We start from the raw sequence: 21,117 nt of genomic DNA on the forward strand, positions 1-21,117 counted from the left end.
TGGGAAGAGATGTGTGGCTGCTTGGGTAGAAAACAATAACAGAATTTGGCCCCAAATAGAGGTTGGAATCCACAAATTCAGAGTTGGGAACCAAAATACAGGGATTGGAATTTTCAGAACAGAGATACTGATCCCAAAAATAAAGAGACCTCTCCAGCATGATGGAACAAGGGAGGGGCAGGTTCAGAGCCAGGCTTCAGGACTCACAGGACAGCCTTTCCAACTTCTAAGAATGATTTTGAAACTGCCATTACAGTTTTACTCACCGTGACCATTCTGGCCTCTCCCCTTCCTCAAGTGGATTTGTATACTGAAGGTGTTAAGGTTACTTGTTTCCTTTATACAGGAGCTTCACTCTCTGTTCTTGAATTCATTCCTGAGGATGAAGGAAGTATGGTTAAGAAGATGAATGTGGTTGGAGTAGATGGTAAAGATCAACTAGTCCCCTTTTGGTCACCTCTTGAATTCAATTCCAATTCAATTCCAATTGTTCAATTCAAAAGTTCAATTCCAATAATGCATTCTTTCTTATGGATACTCCTATCACCTGCCAACTTATTGGGTAGAGATTTACTTTGCAAACAAAGTATTGTCATTCATTTTTTGTCTAATAACAAGCTTGTATTGAATGCACCTGATGAAAAAATTGTTAACTCTGATTTTGTAAAGTGTCCCAAGTGAATACTTTCCTGTTTTTGTAAAGGTTTTAAGGGAATACTGTACTGAGGATTTGTCTGATACCTCCTCTGAGAAGGATGATAATTTGCCTGACCTCCCTACTCCTGATTCCTTACCTTAAGAAGTTTGTGCAACTTCCTCTACTGATGTTGGGTTGTTGAAATCAGCTAAAAATCAGTCTTTATTGCTACTAGAGGAGTGAAACCACCATCTGTGCCTCAGTACCCTCTATCTAAAGAAGCAATTGCAGAAATCCCTCCCATAATTAATTCATTGATTAAACAAAGACTTCTTCCATTCAGATCTGAAGCCAATACCTCTATACTTCCAGTAAAATAAAACAAAACAAAACAAAAAACAAAGAAAAAAGCCCCTAAAACTGACACTGAAGGTAAGCCAATATATATTGATTTGGTCAGGATTTGAGAGTGAATAATAATGATGTGATTCCTCTATACCCTGTTTTGTCTAACCCCAGAACTACTGTATCTTTTATTCCTTGTGATATGTTAAGGGGGAAAAGGAGTTTAATTTTAAAAGGGTTGGACTTATATTTTCTGAGTGTGGACACCAGGAATTTCATTCAATTACACAACAAAGCATGCACTAGAAGAAAACATATAAAAAGATATCTCCTCCACTCCTTTGTAGAAGTGAGGATATTACAAATGTTGTCCGTGATAGAATATAAGGTTAGATAAAGAACCAGGAAGAATACCCACCTTGAGAAGCTGAAAAGAAAAATCAGGATTAAATGAAAGAGAAAATACAGTATTCACCACACACACACAATTCTTGAAAACTCTGCATTTTTTAATGTTCAGTCTAAGTATTACCATCCTCAAAAAGAGATTTGATTTACCCAAGTAATTAATGCCTCCTAATTACTTTATATTTAAATTGTTCATATTTTGTATTTTTTAACCATTGATTTGTGAACATGTTATATCTCTGTACTTTGCAAAGAATATAAGCCTATTCAGGCAGGGACTATATAAATTTGTATTTGTTACATAGCACATAGCACTGACTGACAGGTAATTGGGCTTACTAAGTCATTGTTAACTAATTAACAAAGAATGAAAGAAGGAAGGATGAGGAAGAAAAGTCATTTTTCCTAAATGTTACATGGCATTCATGTCAACCAGGATAACTTTTAAGAAAGGGGTCATTAGATTTCAATGGTGGCCTTCAGGTGGCTTTAATGTTTAAGAAATCTCATAATCTTGCAAGATCAAATCAGTGTTTGTATACATCACTATCATCTTTCCCTCTGATTGAAAGTTGGAGTCATGGATTTCTCAATCTCCATTTAAGAAGAGGAAATAGGAAAAATATTTCTTTAGACCTCTCATTTCCCACCCAGATGCATTCATTTTGGATTCTCTTAATTTTTTTTCCACGCTCTCAGGCCAAGTTCCTTTTCCCATCCTTAGCTTTATTTCTGTGCTATCTTCTTTCTTTAGATTCTAAGGTCTTTATGGGCAAAAACTTATTTTTTTTAACATTTAAATGTCAACTACTTGTTCCAGGAACAGAGTAGGTATTTAATAAATGTTTACTAACTAATTGCCTGAAATTTTAATTTTTTAGAGTGGTAGAGAAAGAAAAAAATTAAAAGGATTGATGGGTGAGCATGTGATAAGGAAGTAAACATTTGTGGACTAAATATTGAAGAAGTTTGTGAGTAAAAAAGATGGGGTTGGTTATGTATTTCAGTGGAACTAAAAAGCTGAGTGTTTTGTTTTGGATTGATAGAAGTGAACCTGTTGTTGTTAAACATAGAAAGGGAAAGTGAAAAATAGTGAGAGAAAGAGAGAGAGAGAGAATAAAAGTGGTTAATTTTAGATATGTTTTAGCTTTATATAAGATATAGATCACTACTTTCTTTAAGAGTAAAGAAATAAAAAGAATAGCTAAAATATATCAGCTATTTGCTAAGTTATATTGCTAGAAAGTAGAGGAGATTCAGGGTAATGGTCTCAGACTTTCCAAGAAGTATGAAGGGTGGTCATCTGTTGTATGCAGAAGATAAGAAAGAATGTGGGGACATAAAGAAGAAGGTAAAGATTCACAATAGTCTGTGGAGAATGAATTATATAATAAATGAGAGTGGAATAAAGGCATACATTTCTCACTAGTCAGGGGGAAATTTAGAGAATTTAACAAAAATTTATAGTGAATGAAGTAAGTGTATTTTAAGACTTTCTTTATCTTGAGGTGTTTGTTCAGTTCAGTAACTCCTTCACAATTTTAACTTTGGAATCTCTTCATTTATGTGAACACTTCTCATATTTTCTCCCTATGTGTTCCAAATATCCAGTTATAAATCACATTTCTGTCATTGTCCTGTTCAGCAGCTATCTATTGTAGGATTAAATGTTAAGCTATCGTATTTGAAGGCTGTAGTCCACTTCCAAACTATATGTCTTCATTATTTTACATTACTCTCTTACACACTCAGCATTCCAACACAAAGGGTATTTTTGTTATTTTGTATATATATATATATACATATATATATATATATGCATATATATATATATATTGTAAGAGAATAAAGCAGATTCATCATGCTGGATGACCAACTTGAATGGGGGAAGGGCAGGAAGGATGGAGAATTCCAGTGAAACAACTGAGGAGCTGAGAGAATCCACGCAGTTAACTCACTTCTCTTTGGGGAACCCTCCAGAGAGGTTGAGTTGAGAGAACCCCTGAGACTTGATCGTGCTTCTGTGAAGCTAGAACCTTTGAATCCAGTGGAACTCGACAGGAGTGGATAGGACTTTGACATAAAGCTATGCATCCTATGAAGATCTCCTCTCTCCCCCCAAAGCAGTCCTTGAACTTTATATTAAAATTATGACTGTTAGAAGTCAGGGCAACTATCACAGTTGACCCCAGAGGGATTCAGGCAGGCAAAGCCTGGCCCTGCAGGATTTGGGGAGAAGGGATTCAATTGTTAATCCTTAGGGACTTCCTATTTCCTACTTTCCTATTACCTTATCCCACAATCTCACCCTACCTTTTGTGTGTTCCTCAAGAATAAATAGCTATTTCTATAGATCAAGTGCCTGCTCATAATATTTAGGGATAGGGACCTGAAGTTTTGGGGAGGGGAGCTATATTTCCTCCCCAAGGAAGAAGAAGCAATTCAGTTCTGGATTTTACTTCAACCCATTATCTCAAGAAATTATAGTTGGTGTATCTGAAGACTGTGTGGGTTTTACTAGGGAACAAGAGGGGAGAAACAATCTATCCCCTCTCACCACATTTTAGCTCCATTGCATCTTGACCACACTCTAGTCCTGAATTGAGTGTTGGGGGACTCTGTTTCTCCCCTTCCATTACAGTGGCACCCCAGATTACAAAAGAATCCATTATCAAATGTCACTCCTGGCAATTGGAAGAGACTGAATAGAGCAGCCATCTTGGGGATATGAAATTCTAAACAACTACCTACAAAGATCTAAGTAGACACCTTGGTCCCTGTAAAGAATAAAGACTAATACAAATAACTGAGTGGTGGGAAGTACAGAAAAAAAGAGACAAAATGTTTTAGAAAATTTTATGGACTTTATTGGTGGTAGCCATTTTGGCACACTAGTATTAGTCTATATTTTGCATTATCATTAACATGTTTAGTGATATAATAGGGGCCACAGTAAGCATCACCAGATATTGGGATTATATAACCATGGAAATATCTACAATGTGGCCAACCTTCCCAGCTCTTTATGGTACCATTGTGGTGATCTGGCTACAGCACCATCAAGAAGGGAATAAAAATAATAATGGGCATAGATATCATCAACAACAACATAGATAACAGACTAGATAAATTATTTTCCCAAATGGCAACAGTTACTGAGATATGCCAGGAATTCACACTGAAAAAGAATGAGAAACTGGGGAAGGAAAAGGAGCTAGAGACCCGTGATAATACTAAAAATACTGGAAATGGCAATGACAATAGCAGGGACACTAATGCACCTACAACAACAACTTTAACAGTAGGGGTGTGCACTGAAAAAATAATGGTAGATGAATAAACAAACACTGAATCCATGCAGCCTGAGAAAGTCCCAGGGCACAAAAGATCATGCCTCTCAGGAATTATCTAAAGTGGGAAGGGATGACAAAAAGAAACCAGTGAGAAAACTATTGTGATAATTTAGATAAAAAGTGATGAAGATCAGGTTTCAGATTTGTGATTAGGAAAAGGAGACAATGTGACAGATCTTAACAAGGTAGAAATTGTCAGTATTTAACCACTGTGGAGGTATGTAGGGCAAGAAAGAAAAGTGCAAGTCTGAAAAGATTGTGATATCTTTGAGAGAAATTGTGGAGTTATACGTTAGGGGGATTTGAGTGGGAAAGACCCCGAGCTTGATTTTTGACCTACTGAGTTAAAAATGTTTCCTACACATTTAGATTGAAATGTCCAATATATATAGCTTGTTTTGTGGGATTGAAACTTAATGTCAAGCCAGGAACTGGATATGTAAGTCCCAGAAGAGATATATTAGTGAAAACAACGGGAACTAAGGAGCTTTTTGAGAGAGGAAGTTCAAAGGAGACAGGAAGACTTAAGATAGAATCGTTACGCAATACCCACAATTAATTAGCACAATATAGCTGATGATATAATGAAGGAGAAGGGATTAGACAATCTGCAAAATTAGGATTTAATACTGTTACAAAAACCCAGAGGGAAAAGATAATCTATAAAGAAAAAAATAATGGTCATTTCAGATTTACCTGATAGTAGAACAAGATGAGGTCTAAGAAAAAGTCATCAGATTGGGTAACACACAGATAACTTCAGGGAGGTATTTTCAATCATGTGATAACATTGAAAGCTAAATTTCAAAGTTTTATGAAGTGAGAGAAAGAAAAAAATGGAGAAAAGATGTGAAGATATTTTTCTTCCCTGTCCTCAACCCTCCACAGGTCTACTACTATGATTTGATGGGAAGGTAGGGCTAACAAAATAATTTTTTAGGGGGGGGACTTTGACTTTTCTGAATGAATCAGAGAAGCAACCAGTAGAAATGGAGTGACTAAATATTTAAGAGAGTGGACAGAAGATAAAATACTATAAAGAGCATCAAGTAGGTCAATTTCACTTGAACACCGAGTCAGAGGAATAATGAACGAAAAGGGTCTTAAAAGAGAATTTGTAGTCGGATAGTGAAGGGCCTTAAATGCCTAATGGTAGTAAATATAATAGAAATTCTCACCCAAAATAGTGTTGTGCTTTCACTTGTAAGTTGTCATTAATAAGCTCCAGGTTTGTTGTAAAGAAATTAAAGACAGGAAGACATAGGAATTTATTTTACTAGTTCAAGGAAGAGACAATGAGGAACTAGACAAGCATTCACTATGTGACTATTAAGAAGGGATGCATTCAAGATAAATTTTAAAGGCATAAAAGATAAGATTTGGAAATTTATTTGATTTGCCTTTTATCAGGAACCATTAGTACATTAGCCAAAAGCTATCTGATGAGGATTTCAGATATTGTGACAGTAAAAGATATGAATTACAGGAAACCCTTAGGTACTCCTCATACCATGCCCTTTAGGAAAGTGTTTACTTAGTCTATCCATAAAGCCAACAATACGAATACACATTACATATAAATATTATATATTATTCATGATTTATTGTGTAATTGATTGTAATTAAATTTTAAAACAAAATAAGCAACTTATAAAGTGTTCTTTGTCCCAAGATACTGCAATGTCTTACTTGAATGATGATTTGCAGAAATGAAAAGACTAATAAGCCACCCTGCCATTCCACATATACCCATATTTATTCTCCAGTAGAGTTTGGCTAATACATATGGCGGGGGGAAGAGATAGTAAATTGGTTTAATGGAAATAAGGAATTTCAGATGAGGAAATGTATTCTGATAAAGCAAGTGGATTCTTGTTTTGCAACTTATAGTCATGTAAAATTACCAATGAGAATGAGAGAAGAAATTACTTGTTCATAAATATACAGCCAGTATATCTAATTGCAAAGATCTGAACTTGGATTTTTCAAAATCAGAAGATAAAATTCTATTAACTAAATGATCCTGATTTGTATCCTTTGTATGTATATATTCAGTGGGAAGCCAGGAAACTGCAAAGCAAGCCCCTGAGAACATAGCCCTCTGCTCCCTCTTGCTAACCCCTTTGTGTGACTTCTCTCTCTCTCCCTTTCCCTACTAATGGACTTGTTATGATTATTACTCTCTCCCCAATACAGGAGAAATAATATGAGAGCAAATACTTGTAGGATCATATAGATATATTCCACTTTAATCCCCCTAGATTATTCCAAAAAAGATGGCATTTACAGAATTAAAGCCCAAAGATTATTGCCCAAGACCCCTCCTCTCACTCAAGTACAGATATGCTCCAAGGCCCTATAATAAACACTGGCCAAATGCTTGAGCATCATAATATATCTTTCCTTACAGTTATCACACTCCAATGAATTTGTTGATGAACAGAAACCAGGCAGCTTTGCTAGGCACTTCAAAGTAACACAGGAAAAACAGAACTTGTAAATCAAGGAAAACCCCCAAACATGCCTACTTTGTCACCTTTTAACTTTACACCTAGATAAGACATATATATATATTCATCTCCTAAGCAATTGTGATTGATAGAGAAAGCTGATGAAAAGCATAATGATCCTCTCAGCAGGTCAAGGGGTACTAACCTACAAAGGTCTTTATTTATGTTATTCATATACATCACAGAGTGTTGTAGAAATGTAAATTATCACAGAATTTTTTCTTGTAATAACATCACAAGAATGTTCTTTAGGTGATTTGATAATTTCCAATCAGAATGTACAATGTCACATATGTAGAAAATTGATTGTGGGTCAAAGAAGTATGTAGCTGAAAACCTATATAATAAAATGAACCACTGTATATGGCAGAGCACCATGTGTGATGCCTGCATATGTGGTTTTGAACATATAGTGTTGCTCATCTCCATTATTTGACCAGAAAGCCACACCTAGAAGGAGATAGACCTTGGACCCTCAGAGAGACTGCTGGATGGATCTCAATATTCTCCAATCTCAATATTCCCCAAACATGCACATATATGAATTTATACATATATTATATAATCAGATTACCCTTCTAAATGTATATTGTTTAAATATTTTAACTTATCTTCCATTTTCTGTGTTGTTCTGCATTTTCACATATGATTCTATTGAAATGAGATATCTGTTATATCTCATGACAAGTTTTGTTTCTTTTTTTTTTTGGTAAATTTGGTTTTTACTTCCACTGTTTTTACTGTTTTGTGAGGAAATTATATTCATAATCTTCTAACATGTTCTGTTCTTTCTGTAATTTCACAAATGAGTACATGTTTTGAGAAGTACACAAAAGTCCCTCAGTTCCTTATTTTCTAATTAGAAATTTTTAAAAAGGATATGAAAGCTATTTTTGCTTAATGTAAATTTATGTCCTCTGCTTATATTATTGGAACTGTTTCTATATTGATAAAGCTGGCTTCTTCCAATATTACTTCATTTCTATTATTATTCAACAAAGACCCCGATATCAACATTTAATTAAGTATTGGTACATGAACTCTGAACTTTGTGATTTTTAGAGTCTTCTGTTCCTTTATTTGCACCTTTATTGCTATTGTTGATGAGCTTATAATGGTCTATAAAATAAGGATTATTGATTTTTATTTAATAGTTTGCCATGATAAAAGAATTAATGAAATAAAGAATAATCTTATTTTGATGAACATCTTCATATTTAGACAAGTTGTTCTTTAAACAGTATTTCAGGAGAATAATTCACAAAGCCATTCTACCTTGAAAGAACCATTCAGAACAGATTCACTTGTATACTCTTCAAAAAGACAATTACTTTTCTGGCATCATGTTGAGTTAGGGTAAGAAGGAATTTATAATCCTAAAGATTTTATTATTTTTTTCATAATTTTATATTGTAATAGGTTCCTTTGATATAAACCTGATTTCTAAGAAATTGCTGGTACATGCTTTCATCTTTGTAAATTTAAATAAGCACATACCCATATAGATATATACATATGTGTCTGAATTTAATTAAAATAAAGTGTATATGTATATAAATCTGCAAAGTCAGACTATCCAAAAATAAAGGCATTAATTACTTTTTCATATATTTTGATGAAATTATTTGCTAGTTCATTTTATTGATATTTGGTAGAAAATCTTGCTTCTTTTTTTTGGCATATATCCCTTGGAGTTGTCTAAGATCCTTATGTTGTTAATAATAGAATCATTTATATTTTATCATTATACACTACAGTTGATACCATATACAATGTTCTTGTTCTGTTCTCTGGACTTTGAAATTGTTTCATATATCTTTCCAGGGTTTTTGTAATCATATTGTTTGTTTTTTCTTATTTCCCCTCTCTTCTAATACAATCATATATCACAATTTGTTCAGCCATATTGTGCATATAAATACATGTTGCTTACATTAGAAAAAATCACTGAGAATATAAAGTGAAAAATGGTTGTTTCAATCTGAATTTGCATTCCATTGGTTCCCTCTATGGTGCAGAATAGCTTTTTTTTTCATGAATCCCTTGGGATTGTTCTGGATCCTTGACATTTTAATAATAGTTAAATCATTTCCAGTTGATCATCATACACTTTGATCATACATCATACACTATGATCATCATACTGTTACTGTGTACAATGTTCTCTTTCTATTCACTTCAGTTTGCATCACTTCACAGAAATTATTTCAAGTGTTTTTGGGGATTTTTCACTTGGTCATTTCTATTGACAATAGTATTCCATCACATTCATAGACCACAACTTTCCCTACCATTCCCTAATTTATGGACATTTCTTCAAAGGGCTTCTACAAATATTGTGTACAGGGAGATTATATTCTCCAATTTTTAATTTCCTGGTGATAAAAACATAGTAGTGATATTGTTGGGTGAAAGACTATGAAGCTTAATGGGTCTTTGGGAATGGCTCCAGATTGCTCTCCAGGATGGTTATATCAGTTCACAGCTCCATCAATAGTGTATTAGTGCCTCCATTTTTCCACATCCCTTTAAAATTCATCATTTCCTTTTTTTTGTCATGTTAACCTATTTGATGGGTATGACTTGGTAACATTTATTTTAATTTGCTTCTTTCTAATTAATAATTATGTGGAGTATTCTTTCATATGACTAAATTTGTAGTTTTTATTTCTTCATCTGAGAATTGCCTGTTCATTTTCTTTGACCATTTGTAAGTTAGTAATTGCTTTGTATTTTTATAAATTTGACTCTCTGACTCTCTCTCTCTCTCTCTCTCTCTCTCTCTCTCTCTCTCAATTAAGCCTTTGACAGGGACTCTTACTTTTCCAAGTTTTTTTGTTTACATTTTAATCTTGGTGGCACTGATTTTATTTGTGCTGAAAAATTTTAATTTAATATTGTGAAGTTTCTCTATTTTACAATCACATATTTCTATAAATTTTATTTTGCCTTAAATTTTTCTCTTAGCCATATCTCTAAAGGGTAAACTATTTTGTGTTCCTCCAATTCTTTTATGTTAACATGCTTTATTTCTAAATCAAATGTTCATTTTGGCTTTTTGTTGGTGTATGGCATGAGGTATTGGTCTATGTATAGTTTCTGCCTTACTCTTTTCAAGCTGTCCCATTAGTTTTAAAGTCAAATATTGAGATCTTTCTTTTTTTCCAAAAACCTGGATATTTGGTTTGGTATGATGTTCTTCCAGTCCCCTGCTCAAATTCCAGTGCATGATTGATTTCAGGTGCTCCAACCAGAGCCCTTCTTTCACTATAACTGCAAGCAGCCAGTCTAATTCCCCTCTGTCAGCAACAAGGATTCCACTTTCATAGACTCTCAAGGGAGATCACTCCCATGACTACAACTTATGGGGTTTCAGTTCCTTAGCAAATACACTCACCAGTGCATGATCCTTCCGCATTTCTCTTTTTCTAAAGCTGCAGCCTCAGATAGAGCAGATGTCAAATGTGTGTTTCTCTGGCCTCCAAAATCCCTCCTTTGTGAGCAATGAGAATTAAGAACCTGCCCTCAGTGTCTGGCACCTATTGACTCCAAGGTGAACAAAACTTCAGTTCCCAGGCATAATAGAGGACTTGATTTGATTCTTTTTCCTAGTTTGAGGACTCATCAGAGGTAGCCTGATTTGCCTGGACTACAGTGTAGAGGATTGTGTAGAGGACTACAGTAGAGACTCCTTTTCAGATGTTATTCATACTAGGTAGAATCTGGTCCTTCCCAATCCCATTGAAGCTGGACCTTGTTGGTCTGAGTTCCTCTCACTGTTGCCAATCCTGGTTCATGTCATCCTCTGTTATGACTACAATATTTAGGACAGATTTTCTCCTAGTGATTCCTGTTCTGTAATGCATTGGCTCCTGCTCTTACCCTGCTGAGACTTCTTCAGTGTTCTCTCTTTATACCTGAGTAGTATAAGTTGCTTTTTTGTTTGTTGTTTTTTGTAATATTCTATAATTAAATATGTACAATTGTTTATTGTGCTTTCTTAAATTGTTCTCCAGGTACTTTATGAATTTTCAGTTATTTGAAAAGATGTCTCCCTTTCTATTATTGCTTCTTGAATATTGGTATTGGGTAAAAATGTTTTTGAACTTGTATTCTGTAGCCTGTTTTTTTAATGAAGTTATTATCTAGATATTAGTATCTTCATTCATTCCCTAGGATTTTCCCAATAACATTATCATATCATGATCAATCAGGCATTGTTTTTACCCATCTGCATCCAAATTTAGGCCTTTATTTTTTAATCTTGTCTTATTTCTTTTGATAATGTTTCCCAAACTAAATTTAATAGTGGGAGTGTAATATTTTCTTATTGTTCTGCCATATTTATGAGGAAAAGTTCTTGTGTATTCATGATATTGAAAGAGGTTCATTTATGCATGTACTTTGTCATTTTTATGATATATTAGTGTTAAACTTTCTTAGAACTTACATAAATCTATTGAGATAATAATGTACTTTTAAGTGTTTTCATTTCTAAATAATAATAATTAATACTCATTGATATTAATTATAATTTTCCCATTTTCTATTTTTTATCTATTCTTACATTCCTAATTTAAATCCTGCTTGGGTATAATGAATGATTTATTAGATAAATCACAATAGTCTATTTGAAAGGGAATTTTCTAAATTATTTGAATCAGTATTAACTAATGTTAAATATATTTCAAAAACTCATTTTTTCTTTCATAGAAGGATCTTCCATATGATATAACCACTTAAGTTTGGTCTAGTCTTATCTAAACTACTCTAGTAATGGAGATCTGATGGTAAAAAGCTTTTGCTTAGATGACAGGAGAAATATATCTTATTTCTAATTATTATCGTTAGTTGCTATGTGACTGTAAGTAGGAAATTTTCCTCAGAAAATCCATTTCTTTGCATATAAAATTGAAATAATTACCCCTATCCAATTTAATCTTAAAGAGTTGTGACTAAAATACTATCTATAGTGTTATATAAATGTGAAATATCACTATTACTACTAGTAGTATTACTAAAACCATTTATTTTGATAGATTCCTCCTTTCATCAGTGTGTCCTCTACCACTCCACCAGCTAATGATGTAGCTGATATTATAACTTATCTTTATCATCATTCATTTCCACTTTTTCATAAATATTTGAGAACTACCCAGATATAACTGATTTTCTATAATATTATAGCCATATTATAGTAACACTGCAGCTATCTGTTTTATTCAATATTACTATTTTATCAGCTTAACTCTTCTTGTAGTCTTACCAAACCCCCCAAATATTAATTTTCTTATCAATTCTTTTTTTTGCAAGTTTGGTCTTATAGTTTTTCATGAGTACACCACTGTATGTTTTCCTTTTCAATTTCACATTATTCTTGACTTTATATATAAATTGTATAACTTCCAAAACTGTGGTATTCTATGACACATAACCATATTAAATAACTAAGAAAATGTTGGTGCTTAAGAGATTATTATATCCAGTCACACAATTAGACAATCTTCCACAGGTGTTACTAATAGACAGTGATCTGGGTACAAACTGAATAGTCATATGCAATTGGGATATATTTAATAAATTATTCAATATTTTCTATTATCCCAACTATCCATAGATATCATAATTTGAGGAAAATATTTCTTCCAAATATTTTTCTTTTTTAGTGTGACTAGTGAAATCAATTAATTTCCCATGTCTATGGATTGCACTGAGGACCTGACTGTATTCTAAGACTTATTGAGGGCTATGTCATCTATAAATAGGAACCTTTAATTAAAGATGTCACCAATACAGGATCATTTGGTCTGTATACAAGGCATCTTCCTTCACAGAGTTCATATACCTGATTACAACATCTTTCCCCATCTGTGTTAGAATTTTTGTTTGAAAGCCAATACAATTTAATAAATTTATCTCAGTGGTACAATTTGTCATTGAACTTTCAAAGATTTTAATGTGCATAGGGGAGATGAGTATAATAATTGTTTTCATTTCTCCTGAAAACTTTAATAATACATTTTTGTTATTGTGAAATATGTAATATATTGAGAAAAATCAGTTGTAAGTTATGACTGGATCCTTATTGTGTTTCCAATGAGTATTTTCTTTATACAAAAGCATAATAAGTATGAACCCTATACTTCCCATCAGAAGAAAGACAATATAGCACTCATCAAAGAGTGATATATGAAATTAATTCTTTGATCTATGAACTTCTGCAGCTCAACCTATGTATATATATATATATATATATTACTCATAAAATATTTATAGAGTTGAGAAAACAGATATGAAGATCAATATTTACTGAAATAGTATAAATTTTATTTTATTGCTAAAATATCATCTATTAACCAAAATTTACAGGTATAAAATTATGTCAAGCAGAAGTATTAGGTTTGTTTATTTAAATATAAAGTGACATAACATGAATGTTTCCCTTCATTAGACCATATGTGTATATGTAGATATAATTGAGAATACTAAGAGGTATTTTAAAATCATTTTTATTTTTGACAATAATAAACTTTTGTTTATATAGTTGGTAGCAAGCCTTTTCCTTGAAGTGCCCAGACTATACTCAAAATTACTAAAATCTGACAAAGTTTTGGGACATGGAATAATAAGTTGAAAAATTCACTATATCCTTGAAATTGTCATAAATTGGTATTCAAGAAGTACATATTCAAATTTATCCATCTTGGTTCATTTCATTTGGATATATTACATCCAGAAAATCCATTATTTTATTATCTAAATTGCCTTCATGAAGAATAATTCATTTAAGAAACTGATATCAGTCCTTGGACATAGCAAGTACCAAATAACATAAGAGAGAATAAATTAATTTTATTTCAAAATAGAAGACTCATCAATGTGAATGTCATCCTTGAATAAGAGATTTATATACATTTAGACAAGAAATGTGTAGAACAGAAATGAGAAATTATATTAAAATATAAGAAATAATAATGATGACATTTAATTGAAACAATTGAAAGTTGGTTTATTTTTAAGGTTATTTTATAATGAAATATAAGCAGTACACAACAGGGATAACATGACATGGTTTAGAATAATTTTATACATTAGATTACCAATTGAGAATTAATTGGGCTAAGAGTTCCAAAGAAGCACAAACCTACCTTATCCAAGCAGTTTTATTTGATAAGGATACAGACATTATGACCAAAATTAACACCAATTTATTATATCAAAATGTTTCTAAGGTCAAATGGGGGAGATGGAGCAAAAATATATAAGTATTGGCTTATAGAACCAGGAGAAATACCATATAATACAAGCAATTTATAGAATAATAGGTGAGGCCCAAACTCAATTAAACCCTCTGAGCATTTAAGATGAAAATGGAAGGACAACATCAATCAGAAGAAATATGAAAAAGATCTCTCTAAATTTTTTTCTAACAAATTGTTTTATAATCAAAGAGTCAAACTATGTCTCTCATCTATATATCAGAAAAATTAAAGAATTTTAAAAAAATCTAATATCAGAGATTGCCTTGCTGAATGTTCTTATTATTGTGAGTTTCAAAATAGGTCTCATTAGGAACACTTGTCAATTTTAATCACCACTGTGACAGAGGAGATCCAGTGAAGAGTAAAAGGTAAGAGTGATTTACTTTCCTCAATGGGATCTTCCATAGTCTATATGAAAACATTTCCTCACTAATTGCTTCAGTTACTAGAGCATTAGTTCCATCCATTTTTTACTGGAGGAAATCCAGCATTACTTAAAAGAATTAAGCTTGACTTCCCCCTGGGGAAAGACCAAGTACTTAATGCAGATTTAAACCTTCTTAAAAAAGACTTTATATTAGTGGAGGAGGAGGAGGAAGAGAAAGAGGAGAACTGGAGGAGGAGGAAGAGGAGGAGAAAAGAAGAGGAAATTAAGAGGAGAAGAAGGAGGAGGAGGATGTGTTCTACAATGGAATCTTAAAGGGACTTTTGCATTTCATGGATGGGCACATATGTATTGATTATGATGGCTATAAAAGTAGAAAAATGCAAGCTATATTAAATGATAAATTAGACATTAGAATTCTTTTTTTCTTGACCAAAATTTTAGTATTCTTTATATTTTGTCTTAGCCTTAGGCAATTTTGGGAAGTGAAAAAATGAAATAGGTTCTTTTCTAATCTTTTGCTCACCTTTCACTTATCCTGTTTTTACTTCTCTGCAACACTGCCAACCATGTCATTATGTACCAATACATTTTTGAGTCTTGTGGCTACTATTGTAATATTAAACTTAGAAGTGATTCCAACCAGCTTATTTTTCCATGTTTTCATTATTCTTCAGAGTAAAGTTCTAACAGATTTTCTCGGGACTTTGATAATTTATTAAATATTCTGCTATGTTAATGATTTTCAAGGTTTTAATGAATGAAATATGTTATTAATCTCAGGTAACTGCTCTTATTTTTACGGGATTGTCACTGCCTGTAAAAACAAAACAGACAGAGATTTGCGTATTGGACAATGCTGGACTTGGAATGAGGAAGACTTTAATTTCAAACCTGAGTCTGACAACTTGGTTTCTATGGAACCTTATGAAAGTCAGTTTATTTTTGTTCCAAGCTGCTCCCTATGACTTTCAATATTATCATTTTTGGGACATATTGTCTTTTTCCCCAACTCCAACTCTCTTCTGAATTTCTCTATTTTTCCCCAAGAACACTATCATTCTCCCAGTCACTTAGGCTAATAACCCAGTGTCACCTTCAATTCCTCTTTCTCATTAATAATACACATACACACACACACACACAGTTACCTTTCACTTTCACTATAGTTAACAGAATTTTTGTCATTTCTAACTTAAAATATTTTTTCTGTTCCCCTTTAAACATTCACACAATTATCACCAGAGTTTAAGCCCCTAACTTTCTCCAGGACATTTGCAATATTTTCCCAATTATTTGCTGTAGTTTATATCTCATCACACTTGTCAATTTTTATATCCAAAGTGTTTTTAATTCACTTATATATTTATTTCTATTACTTCATCACCCATTTTATTTAATTATTACTTTATATAGTGTTAATTCATTCATTAAATTTATCTCTTTTTAATAGAAACTGAGGATTTTTGTAAACACATCATGGTGGCATGTAATCTGAGTGTCAAAGAAAAAAAAAGTTGTTTTTTTTAAATAGGAAAGGATAGTGTGCATTCTTAGACAAAGAACCCATAGTCTTCAAACACATCAACATGGTTTTCTTAAAACCCAAGGTAGACAAAATCCATTTTCTAAACAATAAATCCCAGAATTTCTATAGTTCATATAGTATCTAATTTTAACAGCATTACCTTTTTAACAAAGTGCTTTATATCCTGAACCTTTCTTACTTTTGCAGGATTATTAGATACATTCACCATCATGTACTCTAGATCCAACCAAACTGACTTAGTACTGGTGCTCATAAAGGGCCCACCATTCTCCAACTAAGTATATTTTAAAAGTATGGATCCTATATCTATATTGCATACCCCTTTTGCCTTCTTTAAAAATCCTTATTTTCCTTCAACACTCAGCTCACATACCACCAACTCTAATAGAGTCCATGAAATATTAACTAATCTCCTTAGCTCCTAGTAAAAAATAACCAATAAATGCATGAATTAAAAACATATAAAGTAATATCTAAATAGGAACATTAATGAATAATTAACAAATTAATGAATGAGTGAATAAGCAATAGAATAAAAAATAAACAAATGGACAAAAAATACATCCATTTGAAATAAACCTTAGGTTAACATTATATATAGATATATAACATAGACACAGATAAATGATAAAGAATAGCCTACTAATTCCTAACTCCAGCCCTCAATCCCAGCCAAAGAAAAAACTCATGGAAAGTGGAAATTGTTTCTCTTTTGTGCTTTTATCCCCTGTACCCAATATAGTACCTGGAATATAACAGGTATTTTATAAATATTTTATGAATGATTTTCCACTAATTCTTTAATAATTTGAATCTATAATAATTGAAGGAAAACCCTCAGATATGAGTTTCCTAGGCTGAGAAAAGCACAAATATGCAAACTCTTCACCTCACCAAAATGACTAATGCATGAAAATTCCAGATACAATAACCATAGAGTGAGAATAGAAACATTTTAGAAAAGAGAAGTGTTTCAGGTTCATCAAATCACAGTGTATAATCAATTCTGTATAACACCTATACAGATAAATAATAATAATAATATGCTATTAAAAGAGGAAACAGATTTTTTTCAATTTTTACTTAGTGCAAGGGAACTAAAAATTACATGGAGTGGACACTCAGCTAATACAATTTGCATATATAATTTTGATATGAGGTGACTTATTAATGTAACAAAAGAGGATAATAGAGCACTCACTGTATGATAGTGAAAAGGTTGGGGATAATATTTTCCATTCAAGTTATTAGAGAAAGTTTCGTGGAAAAGATGTCATCTAAATTTGACCCCTAACTTTTGAAATTAACTGTATACACATAAGGGATGGGAAAAGGAAATACTAGTGGACAGAACAGGGATTTAGTTAATGGAAATAAGTATTTTGCAAAGAAATAAAAGTATGAAGGTCTTGACACAGGCAAGATTGTCAATGATACTGGAAAATATGACAGAGTCAGAAAAAGTCTTAATGTGAGTAATACCTCAAATTTGTACTAGCTCCTTGTGACACAAGGTATGTGGTATCTCTGTGCTTCAGGTTCCTCATCCATAAAATAAAAGGGTTGAACTCAAGGATCTCTTCAGTTCCTTTTTATTGTAAATATATGTTCATATGGGTGAATGATAGGGACATAAGACTCTAAAGGGAAGTTCAGATAAACTAGTAAAGGATTTGGATACCAAACTAAGGAATATAGAATGTTTAGTAAGCATACGTGTAAACCAAGCTACTACAGGATTTTCTGATGATCAGCATGGATTGTTAGTTTGAAAGATGAGTTAAGCAAAATTATATAGAATACATTGAAATGGTGAAATATTGACTCCAAAGAGACTAAATAGAAGAATATTTTGTTAGACTTTGTCAAAATAATGAGAATCTTACCTAGGTTGCTGACAGGGGAATGAAGATTGGAAATATATATGGGAGGTCAGTGGCTTGCAATTAGATATGATACATCTTCAGGACTTAACAAATAATATTCATGGAGGAAAAAGGAATGCAATATAACACCAGTTTTCAGAGCATGGCTTCCAGAGAGAATGGGATATCACAGAGAAAAACAAAAGAAGAGAGGGTAAAGTACATTTCTTGAAAGTTTTAATAACCACATTTTTCTTTCTCTTTCCTTGTCTGTGAATGAATCTGCTAATAAATCTTATTAGTTTAAATCTCCATTGTATGTGTCATCTCTGCTTGTGTGGCATATAAATTACAATAGATATGAGCTTTAAGAACCAAATTTCTCCAAAATTAATTATCTAATTTAGCTAATATATCATTTTAAGTAAGAATAATCTCAATAATTTTATTTTAGCAAAAAATATTTTCCTCAGGAATCTTATGTATATTTTATTTCTATATTATATGTTTATATAAATATAAAACCTTTGACATCAATGGCATGCACATCAAATGCACAGGTCCATGTGCCACATAAGAGAGACCCCAAAGGAGTGTGATAATATTTAAGACACAGAGATGAAAAATGATCATTAGATCATTGATTTGTAGCTAGAAAATTTTAGGGAGACCACTGGTCAATTAGATGAGTTCATTTTCAGGGAGTACAAGAGAGAGGAACAAGTAACAAAAAGGAGGGGACAGTATCAAACACCATAATATATGCATATATATATATATATATAAAGGAAGATTCAGTCTAGAAAAAGAACACTGTGTTTCACAACAATTAGGTCATAAGTTATCTTTGACTAAAAAATTTTGGCAAAAATATTTGCAGTTAGAATTCAGATAGATATGAGATAATATTTAATGAGGATGATAATGAATTGGAAAAATCAAGTATAGGTTACATTTTATATTTTTTTCAATGAAGGATAAAAAATAGATATGTATAGTTTAATAGTTTAGCTATGTAAAATGATCTTTTTTTTAGGATTAGTTGAAATTATTTAAAACTCAATACAAAATCAAAACAAACTTTAGGTTGTTTAACCTGACATATTTCCCCAAATTTGTTGATTTTATGACTCTCTGTGGGGCATGTTTCAAATCTATATTCATTCCAAAATTCGTCCTTTGTGTTCTGAATGATTGACAATAAACGGAACTGAGACAGGCTCAGCACTTTTGTTATCCTCTTCAACTTTTTACAATTCATAATTTCATTTCTACCTTCCTCTCTGCTTTCCACATCTTATCCAATCCATAGTATAAATGTCCCAAGTGTTTAATGATAAAAGAAGACAAAGATACAAGCACATGCCACTAACACACAAAAAAAAAAATCAAAAGAATGAAAAGTTATCGAAATCAATTAGGTCATAATATATAATATATAATTTATGGAGACAAAGTTCCTGTCTCAAACCTCTAATGACTCCAGTAGAAAATAAAGTAACTAATAACAATCTGTCTTCCATTTTTAATTAATCAATTAGCTATAGTAATTTCTTATTGATTCTCTTTAAAATGCCTTGAAGTTGGGAATCATGTTTTGTACTTAACCTAAATCTCATGCAGAATAAAATATGTTTCTACAATGAAAAAGAGAGTAGGGCATAAAATTAAAAAAATGATAGATTTAAATTTAGAGAGAATCACTAGCAGTCATCTATTCTACTGTTTTCATTGTACATGTGGAGAAACTAAAATGCAGAGAGTTTTAAGAAGGAAAGGGTAGACACAAGTATTTATTAAATGCTTATTGTGTGCTAAGCACTATACTATCCACTTTATGAATATTATCTCCCTTGATTTTCTTGATAACCCTGGAGATAGGCACCATTATTTTAAAGTTAAGGAATCTGAGGCAGTCAAAATTTAGGTGATTTACTCAGATTCAATGTCCAAGGTTGGATTTTATCTCAGGTATTCCCATCTTAAGATTCAATATTATTTTTACTTTATTACTTACAGTTGTCTAAGTTATACACTTAATTCAGTGTTTCTCAGCCTGTGCATCGCAACCCCAGCGGGGGTTGAATGGCCAAAACACAGGGGTCACCTAAAGCCATCAGAAAATACATATTTCCCGATGGCTTTAGCTGCTGAGAGACTGTGCTACTTTACAAGAAGATCTCGGAAAGAAGGGAGATCCTGCTGTCCACACATTGTACTAATATTAGTTACTTATCAGCATCCCTCCCCCTATGAGGGGTGATGGATTTACCCTGTTGCCTGGAGACTGGACTCAAACAAAGACTCAGAGAGAGCACAGGGGTGCTTGCTCCAGAGGGGTTAACAGCCAGTCCTGGAGCAGATAACTCCTGGAGCAGATAACCCCAGCAAAATGAAGCCTCCGCTCGAGCTGGAGGGAGACAACAGGAAGAAGAAGGCAGCATCTGTGGACCCCCTCCCCAGGCAGGACTTATCTCCCGCCCCAGTGCTCAGGCTGCCTCCTGCTGGATTAATATTTATTAACATATAATTAAATATTTTTTTGTGATTAATCACTATGTTTAAATTATGTTTGATTTGTAGCAATGAGAATATATAATGCATATCAGGTATTTACATTCAGAATCATAACTGTAGCAAAATAACAGTTTTGAAGTAGCCACCAAAATAATTTTTTGGTTTGGGGTCACCGCAATATGAGGAACTGTATTGTAGAGTCACAGCATTAGAAAGGTTGAGAACCACTGACTTAATTAAATATTTAAATTATTAAATAATCACTTACTTGTTCATTTAAACACAG

This window comes from Monodelphis domestica, chromosome 3 (assembly GCF_027887165.1).
Source record: "Monodelphis domestica isolate mMonDom1 chromosome 3, mMonDom1.pri, whole genome shotgun sequence".
NCBI classification, from domain to species: domain Eukaryota; kingdom Metazoa; phylum Chordata; class Mammalia; order Didelphimorphia; family Didelphidae; genus Monodelphis; species Monodelphis domestica.